Source organism: Mustela nigripes, chromosome 1 (genome assembly GCF_022355385.1).
Source record: "Mustela nigripes isolate SB6536 chromosome 1, MUSNIG.SB6536, whole genome shotgun sequence".
NCBI lineage: Eukaryota > Metazoa > Chordata > Mammalia > Carnivora > Mustelidae > Mustela > Mustela nigripes.
Genome location: NC_081557.1, coordinates 39073189 through 39084826, shown reverse-complemented (window position 1 = coordinate 39084826; position 11638 = coordinate 39073189). Strand labels below are relative to the sequence as shown.

Sequence of the window (11638 nt, the reverse complement as noted above, 5' to 3'; positions counted from 1 at the left end):
TCTAGCACTTATATTTTGTTCTTTGGCCCAGTCTTGTGGGTTAGGAATTTGAGTAGGGATTGGCAGGGGTAAAGCGGGCCTTTCATGGGGCCTCTTCACGCACGTGTCTGGTGCAAGGGCACTCCACGGCCTCACACGCTCTCTTCATGTGAAGTCTCATTCTCCAGGGCTTTTCCATGCACTTAGGGATTCCCACATATGGAGGCTCTGAGACCTGGCTCCAGAAACAGGAAATAGGAGCTGTTAGCCTCTTAAGTCTTTCGATCTTGCAACTGGGACAATACCACTTCTGCCTTATTCTACTGGTAGAATGACAAAACCCACCTGGCTTCACTAGGAGGGGACATAGACCTGGCCTCTTAAGGGGAGCCATCATCTTTAATCTGCCAGCTCAAAGTTCTCATGTCATCTGTGTTTCTTACATTGTTCCTTTCCTAAGGCCATGATACCAGCTCCGTTCAGCTGCTGTATGATTGGGTGAAGGGTCCTAGAAAAAGAGGATGTTCGGAAGGGTACGGGAATCTTGGTTAATATTTCAATAGGTCATCCGGGACGCCTGGGTGGCTCAGTTGGTTAAGCAGCTGCCTTCGGCTCAGGTCATGATCCCAGCGTTCTGGGATCAAGTCCCACATCGGGCTCCTTGCTCAGCAGGGAGCCTGCTTCTCCCTCTGCCTCTGTCTGCCATTCTGTCTGCCTGTGCTCGCTCTCTTCCCCTCTCTCTCTCTGATAAATATATAAAAATTAAAAAAAATATTTCAGTTGGTTATCCAATCAGACAATGAAGAAAATTGATACGCTTGAATATTATGTATAGGTGGTCCCCGACTTACAATGGCTTGACTGACAATTTTTAAATTTTACAGTGGTGCGAAAGTGACACACATTCAGTAAGAAACATACTTTGAATTTTGATCTTTTCCTGAGCTGGTGAGATGTGGTACGATCCTCTCATGGTGCTGGGCAGTGGCATCATGAGGGTAGACAACTGAAACACTCAAAACCTTTCTTTCATTCTACAGCTATTCTGTTTCTCACTTTGGGTACAGTATTTACTATAGGATGCCGGGTTGACACTTCACTATAAAATAGGCTTTGTGTTAGATGGTTTTGTCCAACTGTAGGCTAATGTTCTGAGCACACTGAAGGTAGGCCAGGCTAAGCTGTGATAGGTGTACAGGCCTATCTCTTTATTGTGCTTTGCTTCATTGCACTTTGCAGACAGCGTGGTTTTTTACAAATGGAAGGTCTGTGGCAATCCTGCATGGGGCACATCTGTGATGTTTTCCAACAGTATTTGCTCACTTCTTGTCTGTGCTTCGCATTTTAGTAACTCTCACAATATTTCAAACTTTTTAATTATTTTATTTTTTAAAATTATTGAGAGCAAGAGAATAAACAGAAGGACATGGGTGGGGGACAGAGGGAGAAGCAGACGCGCCGCTGAGCAGGAGCCTGACATGGGGCTTGATCTCAGGACTTGGGATCATGACCTGAGCCAAAGGCAGACACTTGACTGACTGAGCCACCCAGGCGCGCCACTTTTCATTATGTGTTATAGTGATCTGTGATCAGTGATCTTTGATGTTACTGTTGTAACTGTTTTGGGGCGCTATGAGTTGCATACTATAAGGTGGTGAACTTAAATGCTGTGTATGTTCCAAATGCTGTGTATGCTGTGTATGCTCCATCAACTGGCCATTCCCCCTGATCTGTATCTCTTTCCTCAGGCCTCCCTATTCCTCGAGACGCAACAGTATTGAAATTAGGCCAATTAATAACCATACAGTGGCCTCTAAATGTTCAAGTCTCTCACTTTAAATCTGAAACTAGAAGTGATTAAGCTTAGTGAAGAAAGCATGTCAAAAGCTGAGAGAGGCCAAAAGCGAGGCTTCTTGCACCAAACAGTTAAGCTAGGTTGTGAATGCAAAAGAGAAGTTCTTGAAGGAAATTCAAGGTGTTGCTCCAGGGAATGTACAAACGCTAAAGTGAAACAGCCTCACTGCTGATACAGAGAAAGTTTTAGTGGTCTAGATAGAGGATCGAACTAGCCAGACTATTCCCTTAAGGCAGAGCCTAATCCAGAGCACAGTCCTAATCTCTTTAATTCTACAAAGAAGGCTGTGTGTGCTGAGGAAGCTGCAGAAGAAAAGTCTGAAGTTAGCAGAGGTTAGTTCGTGAGGTTTAAGGAAAGAAGTCATCTCTGTAACATAAAAGTGCAAGGTAAAGCAACAAGTGCTGATACAGGTGCTGCAGGGAGTTATCCAGAAGATCTCAGATAAGTCACGAAGATGGTGGCACTAAACAACAGACTTCCAGTGTAGATGAAACAGCCTTCTCCTGGCAGAAGATGTCAGCTAGGACTTCCATAGCTAGAGAGGAGAAGTCCATGCCTGGCTTCAAAGGACAGATTGACTTTCTTGTTAGGGTCAGATGCAGCTGATGATTTTGAGTTAAAGTCATTGCTCATTCTGAAAATTTTGAGTTAAAGTCATTGAACATTCTGAAAATCTGGGACCCTTAGGAATTAGGCCCAGTCTACTCCACCTATGCTCAACCAAGAGAACAACAAAGTCTACATGATAGCGTATCTGTTTGCAACATGACTTATGAATATTTTAAGCTCACTGAATTTTCAGTATTTGAGATCTCTTCAGAAAAAAACTTCCTTTCAAAGTATTGCTGCTCCTGACAATGCACCTGGTCACCCAAGAGCTCAGATGGAGATGGATAGCGAGATGAATACTGTTTTCATGACTGTTGATACAGCATCTGTTCAGTAGCCCATTGATCAAGAAGTAGTTTCAACTTTTAGGTCTCATTTAAGAAACATGTTGTACATGGGGCTCCTGGTGGCTCAGTGGGTTAAAGCCTCTGCCTTCAGCTCAAGTCATGATCCCAGGGTCCTGGGATCGAGCTCCGCATTGGGCTCTCTGCTCAGCAGGGAGCCTGCTTCCTCCTCTCTCTCTCTGCCTACTTGTGATCTCTCTGTCAAATAAATAAATAAAAATCTTAAAAAAAAAAAAAGAAACATGTTGTACAGCTATAACTGCCATAGATAGTGATTCCACTGATGGATTTAGGCAACATCAACTGGAAACCTCTGGAAAGGACTCACCATTCTAGATGCCATTAGTAATGGAAGTCAATATAATAATAATAAATAATAAAGAAGTCATAATATCCACATCAACAAGAGTTTGGAAGAAGCTGATTTTGACTGGCATGGATGGCATTTGAGGAGAGACTTTAGTGGAGGAGATAACTGCAGATTGGTGGAAAAGCAAGAGAGCAAGAATGAGAAGTAGAGCCTGAAGATGGGACTGAATTGCTACAGTCTCAGGATAAAACTGTCATGGATGACGAGTTGCTTCCTAAGAAGAAGAAAAGGCTTTCTTGAGATGGAATTTGCTCCTGCAGGGGCTATGAAGATGGTTGAAGTGACAACAGATGATTTAGAATATGACATAAACTGAGTTCATAAAGCAGAAGCAGAGTTTGAGAGGATTGACTCCTTAATTTTGAGAAATTCATGGTGGGTGAAATACTATCCCATAGCGTCTCACGCCACAGAGAAATGGTTTGTGGGAAGAAGTCACTGGATGGAGCAAACGTCATTGTTGTCTTATTTTAAGAAATTGTCACAGTCACCCCAACCTTCAGCAGGTACCACCTGATCAGTCAGCAGCCATCCACATAGGGACAAGACCTTCCACGAGCAAAAAGATGATGACTCGCAGGAAGCTCAAATGACAAAAAAAAATTTTTTTTTTTTTTAGCAAGAAAGTATTTTTAAACTAAGATATCTGCTGAGTTCCCCTGCCACACACACACATAGTGCTGTTGCTTACTAATAAGCCACAGTATAGTAGAATCAAACAGGACAATCAAAACAGTTATTCAACTCCCTTTACTGTGATGCTCACTTTACTGCAGTGCTCTGGAACTGAACCTACGGTATCTCTGACGTGTGCCTGCATTTTGACTTAAGAGTATTTCAACTTAGGAAAGGTGTATTGGGATGTCATCCATGGTAGGTGAGGGACTATCTGTAATGATTCAGAAAGATACTCATAAAATGTGAAGTGTAAAAATCAAGTCGCAACACTGTGTTTACAGTATGACGTTTAAAAGTTACTGTATAAATATTGGATAGCTTGATGCAATTAGTGGTTGGTGGTTTATCTGTAAAAGGGGTGATTCTGACACCTTTTAAGCTTTCTGTTTATCTGTGTTTTTGGCATTTTATAAAATGAATATATGTCACATTTACTTTGGGAATAAAAAGGTTATCATAAAATAAAACATAATCCACTGTCCTCTGAATTATTAACCTGTTTGTTACCTGTGTAAATTTTTGTTGAGCATGAACCAGTTACTATTCTGTCTTTGGGGATTCTGCTGTGAACAAGCCAGATGAGGTCTTTCTTTGAGCCTTTAGAGAGGACATGGTCCCACCAACACCTTGATTTTAGCCTCAAGGTGTTGACTGAGGCTCCTCAAAAACCTCAAGGTGTTGATTTAGCCTCCATAAGTCCAGAGAATCAGTTTCTTTGTTTTAAGTCACCCAGGTTGTGATAATTTGTTTTGGTGGCCCTAGGGCATGAATGTACCCCTTTTATTCCTTGAATTTTATTAACCAATGATGTAGATTTCCATTTTGGAAATAGATAGTCTAATTGTCTCCCACTTTGCAGGTGGGGAAACAGATTCTTTGGAGATGTGTAGCTTATCTCAGACTCCATAGAGCATGGTGTCCGTAGCAGAGCCAGGACTCAAACCCTGCTCTCTTCTCCTTGGTGTTTAGGCTGTCCCCATGATTCCCAACTTAGAGAACTGGGTTTCTAGCAGGTTTTTTTGAAGTTTTTCTTTTTTTGGTTAAGTTTTTATTTAAATTACAGTTAGCACACAGTGTAATATTAGTTTCAGGTGTACATACAGTAATTGATAACACCTGGTGCTTATCACAAGTGCCCTCCTTAATCCTCATCACCTCCCCACTGGTGACCATCAGTTTGTTCTCTATAGTTAAGAGTCTGCTTCTTGGTTTGCCTCTCTGTATTTTCCACGGTGTTTGTTTTGTTTCTTAAGTTCCATGTTTGAGTGAAATCATATGGTGTGTGTCCAGCAGTTTCCATGAAGTTTCATGCATCTGTTTCTAAGGTCATTGCTACCTTCCCTGCCTGTCACCTGCAGTGACACAGAAACCAGTCCCTGGGGGACCACTCCTTGATAGGAGCCCCTGCTCCTCTTGGCTAATGAGGTGTTCTTGCCTTAGGTCTGGCCCTGTTGTAAGACCAATGAGTCCCAGTGGCGATGAATGGACTTAGACAGCTGTTTCCAGGGGTGCTCACTGCCCCTTCTCTCTGCAGCACCTGATAGGCCCTCTGCATCATTTACTGAGGTCAGGGTGTTCCCCTCACTCAGGAAACCACAGCCCCTTCTCTGACCAGGAGAAGAAAGGCCTGCCATTGCTTTCTTTAGATGAGGGTTTTTTTTTTTTTTTTAAAGATTTTATTTATTTATTTATTTATTTGACAGAGATCCCAAGCAGGCAGAGAGAGAGGAAGGGAAGCAGGCTCCCCACTGAGCAGAGAGCCCGACGTGGGGCTCGATCCCAGGACCCTGGGATCACGACCTGAGCCCAAGTCAGAGGGCTTAATCTACTGAGCCACCCAGGCACCCCTAGATGAGATCTTTGAAATTTTTTTTTCTAGATTTTAAAATGAATACACATTTTTTGAAAAAAAAAAAAATCAGAAAACATAAAGGACAAAGAAAACAAAAATTACTTGCTTAATTACCAACTTTACTCTTTCTAGATGTCCAGAGGGGGGAAAAATTATATGCATCTGGTTATGTTATGTGTATAGACACATACATTCCTGGAACAAATTCAACTGTATTTAAAAAAAAAATATGAATTCTTTGTAGCCTAAGCATTTCCCCAGGTTGTCAGAAATTCTTTGTGAATACCATTCTCAACAGCTGCACCCTGCTAGGCAGATTACCCCTTAATAATCATTTATTATCTGTCACTATGCATTCAGATTGCTTCTAGTTTTTCATTAACGTAAAACACTGTTATGAGCATACTTGATATATCTTTGTGTACATTTCTGATTATGCCCTTGACACGAACTTCCTGGGTCCAAGGTTACAAGCATAACTTTTTTTACAGCTTTATTGGAGTGTGATTTACACAACATAAAATCCACCCGCTGTGAGAATATAATTCAGTAATTTTTAGTGAATGTATGCAGTCTTGCAACCATCCCTGTGGGTCAGTTTTAGAACATATTTATCACCCCAGAACATGTCTTCCCTTTCCTTTGCTGTCAGACTTCCATTCCAGCCCCAGACAATGCTGATCTATCTCTATGGATTTCCCTTTTCTGACATTTCATATAAACAGAATCACACAATACATAGTTTTTGTGTCATTTCTTTCACTTAGGATACTGTATTTGTGGTCCATTGATGTAGCATGAATCGGGACATAGTTCCTTTTTGTAGCTGAATAGTGTCATATGGATGTACCACGTTGTGTTTATCCATTCACCTATCGATGGAAATCTGGACTTTTCCCAGTTTTTGCTTTGAATATTTGCCTACAAGTCTTTGTGTGGACGTGTTTGCATTTCTTTTGGGTAGATACCTAGGAGTGGGTCATAAGGCAAGTTTATATTTAATTTTTTAAAAAACTGCCATAGTGTTTCCAAAGTAGCTGCCATGTGTCACATTCCCATCAGCAGTGTATGAAGGTCGCACTTGTTTCCCATCCTTGTCAACACTTGCCATTTCAGTTCTAGAGCCCTTCTAATAGGTGTGTATTGGTATCTCTCTGTGATTTGGATTCTCACTTTCCTAATGACTAATGATGCTGAGCATCTTTTCTTATGCTTATCAGCTATTTGTGTCTCTTCTTTGGAGAAATGTCTAGTCAAATCTTTTGCTCATTTTTAAATGGGGTTATGTGTCTTGTTATTTTTCATATATTGTGGTAATGTGTCCTTTATTAGATACATGATTTGGAAATCTTTTCTCCCAGCCTGGGGCTTGTTGTTCATATTTCTTTAATGATGTTTATTGAAGAATAAGTGTTTTTCATTTTGATAAAGTCCAGTTTTGGGGGAGGGTTACCCTTTTTGGTGACTTGTTTCAGAAAGCTTTGCCTAATGTAAGGTCACAAAGATATTCTCCTGTGTTTTCCTCTAGAAGTTTTTTTAAAAATATAATTCGAAATTGATTTTTTTTTTCATTTTGAATATAGCCTGTGGTAATATAAAAAAAATAGAGATAAGCAAATGGAAGAAAATTGAGATCACTCATGATTCAGCTGGTGGGAGATAAACCACTATTAATGTTCTATTACATATGTCCATATTGGTTACCTATTGCTATATAATAAACTATCCCCAAAACATAATAGCTTAAAACAGTTCACATTTATTATCTCAGAGTTTCAATGGATCAGGAATCTGGGAGTACTTTTCTGGGTGCTTTCATCTCAGAATCACTGGCAAGGCTGTGGTCTGGGTGTCAATGGGGCAGCAGTCATCCTAAGACCCGACTGGGAGAGAAGGTGTTTCCAAGCTTCCTCATGTGGCTGTTGTCAGGCCTCAAGTCCTCGCTTGCTACAGGTTGGAGGTGTCAGTTCCTTGCCATATGGGGCTCTCCAGAGGGTGACTGGCAACCAGGCAGCTGGCTTCCCTGAGGGCAAGAGAAAGAGAGCAGGTGCTCAAATAGAAGTCACAGTCTTTATGTAACCTGGTCTTGGAAGTGACATTCCATCATTTTGTGCCTTGTTCTGTTCATAGAGGTGAGTCACCAGGTCCAGCACCCTCTAGAGGGGAGGGGATTACACAAACACATAAATATCAGGAGGTGTCTTGGAAGGCTGCCACAATGTCCTTCTTGCTCATTTTCTATTTTTCTAATAAAGTAGGTAGCGACTCTTTACCTGTGGAACATACAAACGTAGGAGCTCCTTTCTAGATTCTGGACTCTACTGGGTTGGAATATCCATGGGTGGAACTGCTCCCCCTCTTGCCCAGCCCTCTGGAAGGCTGTCTTGTAAAAAAACTCTACAGGTCATTCTAATGGGAGCCAAGGTTGAAGATCACTGGCAAATTTAAATGTAAGTGGATGTGTCTCGTATGGATTACAATTGTGCATATTGCTTAGAACGACATTTTCCCCCTCAAATAGTCTGGAATACAAGTGTGGCTTCAGTTCCCAGGGTGAGGCCACCATTTCCGTTCCTCTACTCCTCAGGGAACTGTGTTTGAGGGTCGCTTTGCTGGCAGAGCCCCAGCAACCTGGCCTGATAATCATGACCTTCGCTTCTGGGGACTTCAGAGTCGCCGAGCAGGTGGCAGAGGCTGCCTGCCCCTGTGTTTGGCTCCGGAGCAGCTCCAACATCAATTCATCAGCCCACAGGACACTTTTAGATGCAAGTCTGCTGGTGTGGGGACTTTATGAGAACAGGAATCCCTGGCTGTGAAATTGCTGGCATTTCATGATGTGAGAGAAGATTTACAAGCTCATGCTGTGCTGGCTCTAAATCCTGGCCTAGCAATTATGTAATCAAGCCTGGGAAGCAGGCAGAATGTGAGGAGGTAGCAGGTGGGGGACAGGGAAAGCTACCACCCCACTGTGCTTGGAACCACTGGCTCTAGCCATGTACCCAGAGGGGCTTGGTTTTAGGGTTCCCTCGGGGGAGGAGTCACACAGTAGTCTTTAGTGAATGAACGGGCATGTAGCATTATGTAAGGTCATGGGCTCAAAATGGAAGAACTTTCAAAGCCCCTCTCCCCTACCCCCGGTGCTCCTTTAGCACCTTTCTTGCTAAGAGGCCATTCTGCTTCTGCTCAGTATTCACCCGTACTACCTAGTGCAAAGGTGACATCTGCCACACGCTCTCCCATAACCCTATTTATTGAATTATTTATTTATTGCATAATCTTATCTCTATTGAATATATATTTTTGGCTTTTTTTTTTTTTAGTTGTTTTGTTACTTGTCTTCCTCACTAAAACATAAACTTCCTGACAGCAGGAACCTTGTCTGTTTGACACTCAAGTTATTGCTGGACCTTAATACCTATGTGTTCATGAATGAATGGGTATTTGGATACTTCTAAGGGTGGGGAACTCACTATCTTACTTGACTGTTGGCTCTTCCTCAGCTTGCCATCTACTTCCATGTGACCTTTCACTGTCCTCCCTTGTAGGGCTTCTCTGAATAAGCACACTCCTTTCCCCCACTGGAGCTGGAGTCTAGAGGTTTGAAAACAGTGGCCACCCACATGCTTTCTGAGATGAGCATTTCTCTTTCTTGTGCCTGTCCCTCACATGTCAGTGCCATCTTAGTTACCCTCCTCTGAAGAGCTCTGGTGCATCCTTAGTAAGTTAGGTTTACTTGGCAGTTTGCAGAATTTGAGACCCTCCTCCCCCAACAAACATTCAGATCATGTCTTCATGCTCCAGGTTTTTAGGTAGGAAAACAGTTAGTGGGTCTAACTGAATATTGATGCTTTTAACCAGTTTTCATTCTGCTTTGCCCCAAATTTCCAGGGAACAGAATCCAAAAGAAGGGGCCCTTGGATTTGGGGTTGCCAAATGGTTCTACTGATTTCATCATCCCATAACTCTTAGGACCAGGGTGAAGGGTATAGTGCTGAAGGCAGTGTGCACCATGTGGTCCCACCCACCAGAGGAGAAGGGGACCAGCCTTCTGTCCTTCATGGGCAGTGCTTATCTCGGGGAGGGATAGGGAAGGAAGGGGGCTCAGACCGCTAGGAGATGCTACCAGAATCTGAGGTGAAGGGCTAGAGCATTTGAAAATGGACAATTTTCTTATTATTCTTATAATTTAATTGACAAGTCAAAGTTCAGCCCCATTTTTTTTGCCTGGTCAGGAGATAAAGCAAAGTGCGCAGGTATGTCAGGAAGCTGGCTGGCACTCTGCCCCCATTCGCTCAACTCCCTCAAGCTTGGGGCAGACTCACCACACTGCTGACCAGCTTGATAGGCCCATCCTGACTGCCCTCCTTCTGTTGGTAGACATGGTCCTTCTGGTCCCAGGTGTAGGTCCCCACTCTGACTCTTGGTGGGGTGCTCTGAGGAGCCCTGCAGGGAACTACATGGAGGGGCTTGAGAAGCCAGCAGGTGCCCAGGAGGGGAAGGGCCAGAGGCTGTATTGTGGTATCTGGCTCCCATCAGCCACTGCTCTGGGCTGGGCCTCGGGCTTGTCCCTGGTCCCTCGAGATAGGCCTGAGGCCTGAGCAGGGGGGCATTTGGGTGAAGTACACAAGATTTCTGGCTGCTGTCCCATAGGTGACAAGGAACAGAGGGAAGCATGAATCACAGATCATTTTGTTCATCCCCATGTCCACTCACTCGTTCACACGTGTTCTGGGTCGGCTGCAGCCAGGTCGGTGCTGGCTCCCTCTCTCACCCTTCCTCTTCCAGCAGCCCCATCTCCTTCTTGAAGGATAGGATATTTCTAAATAAAACATTCAGCAATAAAAATGAAGGGCCTAGGAAGAGCCAATTGTGTGTAAATACTACTTATTTTTAAACATTTTTAAATGATAAAGTACCATAATTAGAGTTTTATAGAAAATTCCACATTCTCAATCAATCTCCAGTCTCATAAGATGCCCCCAACTCATTTCTCAGTGCAAGTGTATGCATTTCATTGTCATTCTGAAAATCATAGCTTGACATATTTTACACGGAGGAAAGGGTTTTGGGCAACAGCTTTATTAAGGAAAAGAACAGAGGTTCAACATCCCCAGAACCCTGGTTGGGATTCAGGGAATGGTCAACATCACTTAGAAAAGGCGGCTTCCAATCACACACTGTCCCAGATCAAACACACAACGAACAAAAACTTTAACGGGCTGGTTAGGGCTTATGAAAAGCGTGCATATTCTGTCCCATGGAAGAGAGAAGGCCTAGTCTGGGCAGGTGAGGTATCTGTTTCAGCAGGAGAGCCACGAGGTGGGAGGAGTTGGTGAGAGCCCTTTCTACCACCAGTTCACCACCCCCCCCCGCCCCCGATATCCGGACTCCCTCTGCTCACCTGCTCCACAGGTAAGGCAGGGCCCCACACAGAGGTGCATTCAGATGTTATCTGAGAGATGCTGACCACTACTATTGCTATTAATTGGTGCCCACAATCAGTGTATCACATATCTGATGAACATACTTGGGGACAAGGACCCTCAGTTTACCAGCTCTCACTAGTTTCTGAATCCTGATTTAGAAGCAAACCTGTTGGTGCTTCAGTCTCCCCACCTCCAACATGGGCAGTCACACGGTGATGAGCCCCGGGGAGCTCGTAGCAGTTACTGTTGTATAAACAATGAGTGGTTCAAAGTGTTCTGAGGGCCCTTGTGCTGTTCCGGCAGATCTGTGTTACCGAGCCTATGAAATCTGAGGCCCATGAGTTAAGGAAGAGGGGAGCACATGTTCCTGCTGCCCCGGGGGCTGGGGGTGAGTACCCCGTTGTGCACACTGTGTACCCTGGCTTTGCAGCTCCCTGCTTCGCTCACTGCCAGCCAAGGTCAGCGTTTTCGCCCCTGGTAACATTTATAGCTTTAATTGTGGCACTGAGGGTCACTGTGCCTCCC

General features: G+C 43.6%; 1 long non-coding RNA gene across 1 annotated transcript; it reads right to left on the bottom strand.

Annotated features, from left to right (window-relative positions):
• Nucleotides 1–7426: 7426 nt before the first annotated feature.
• Nucleotides 7427–10192, bottom strand: LOC132010900 (uncharacterized). Its single transcript, XR_009402304.1, has 2 exons — nt 10010–10192; nt 7427–7710 (listed from the first exon to the last, which is right to left on the bottom strand). It is a non-coding gene; the product is annotated as an uncharacterized LOC132010900 (long non-coding RNA).
• Nucleotides 10193–11638: the final 1446 nt, after the last annotated feature.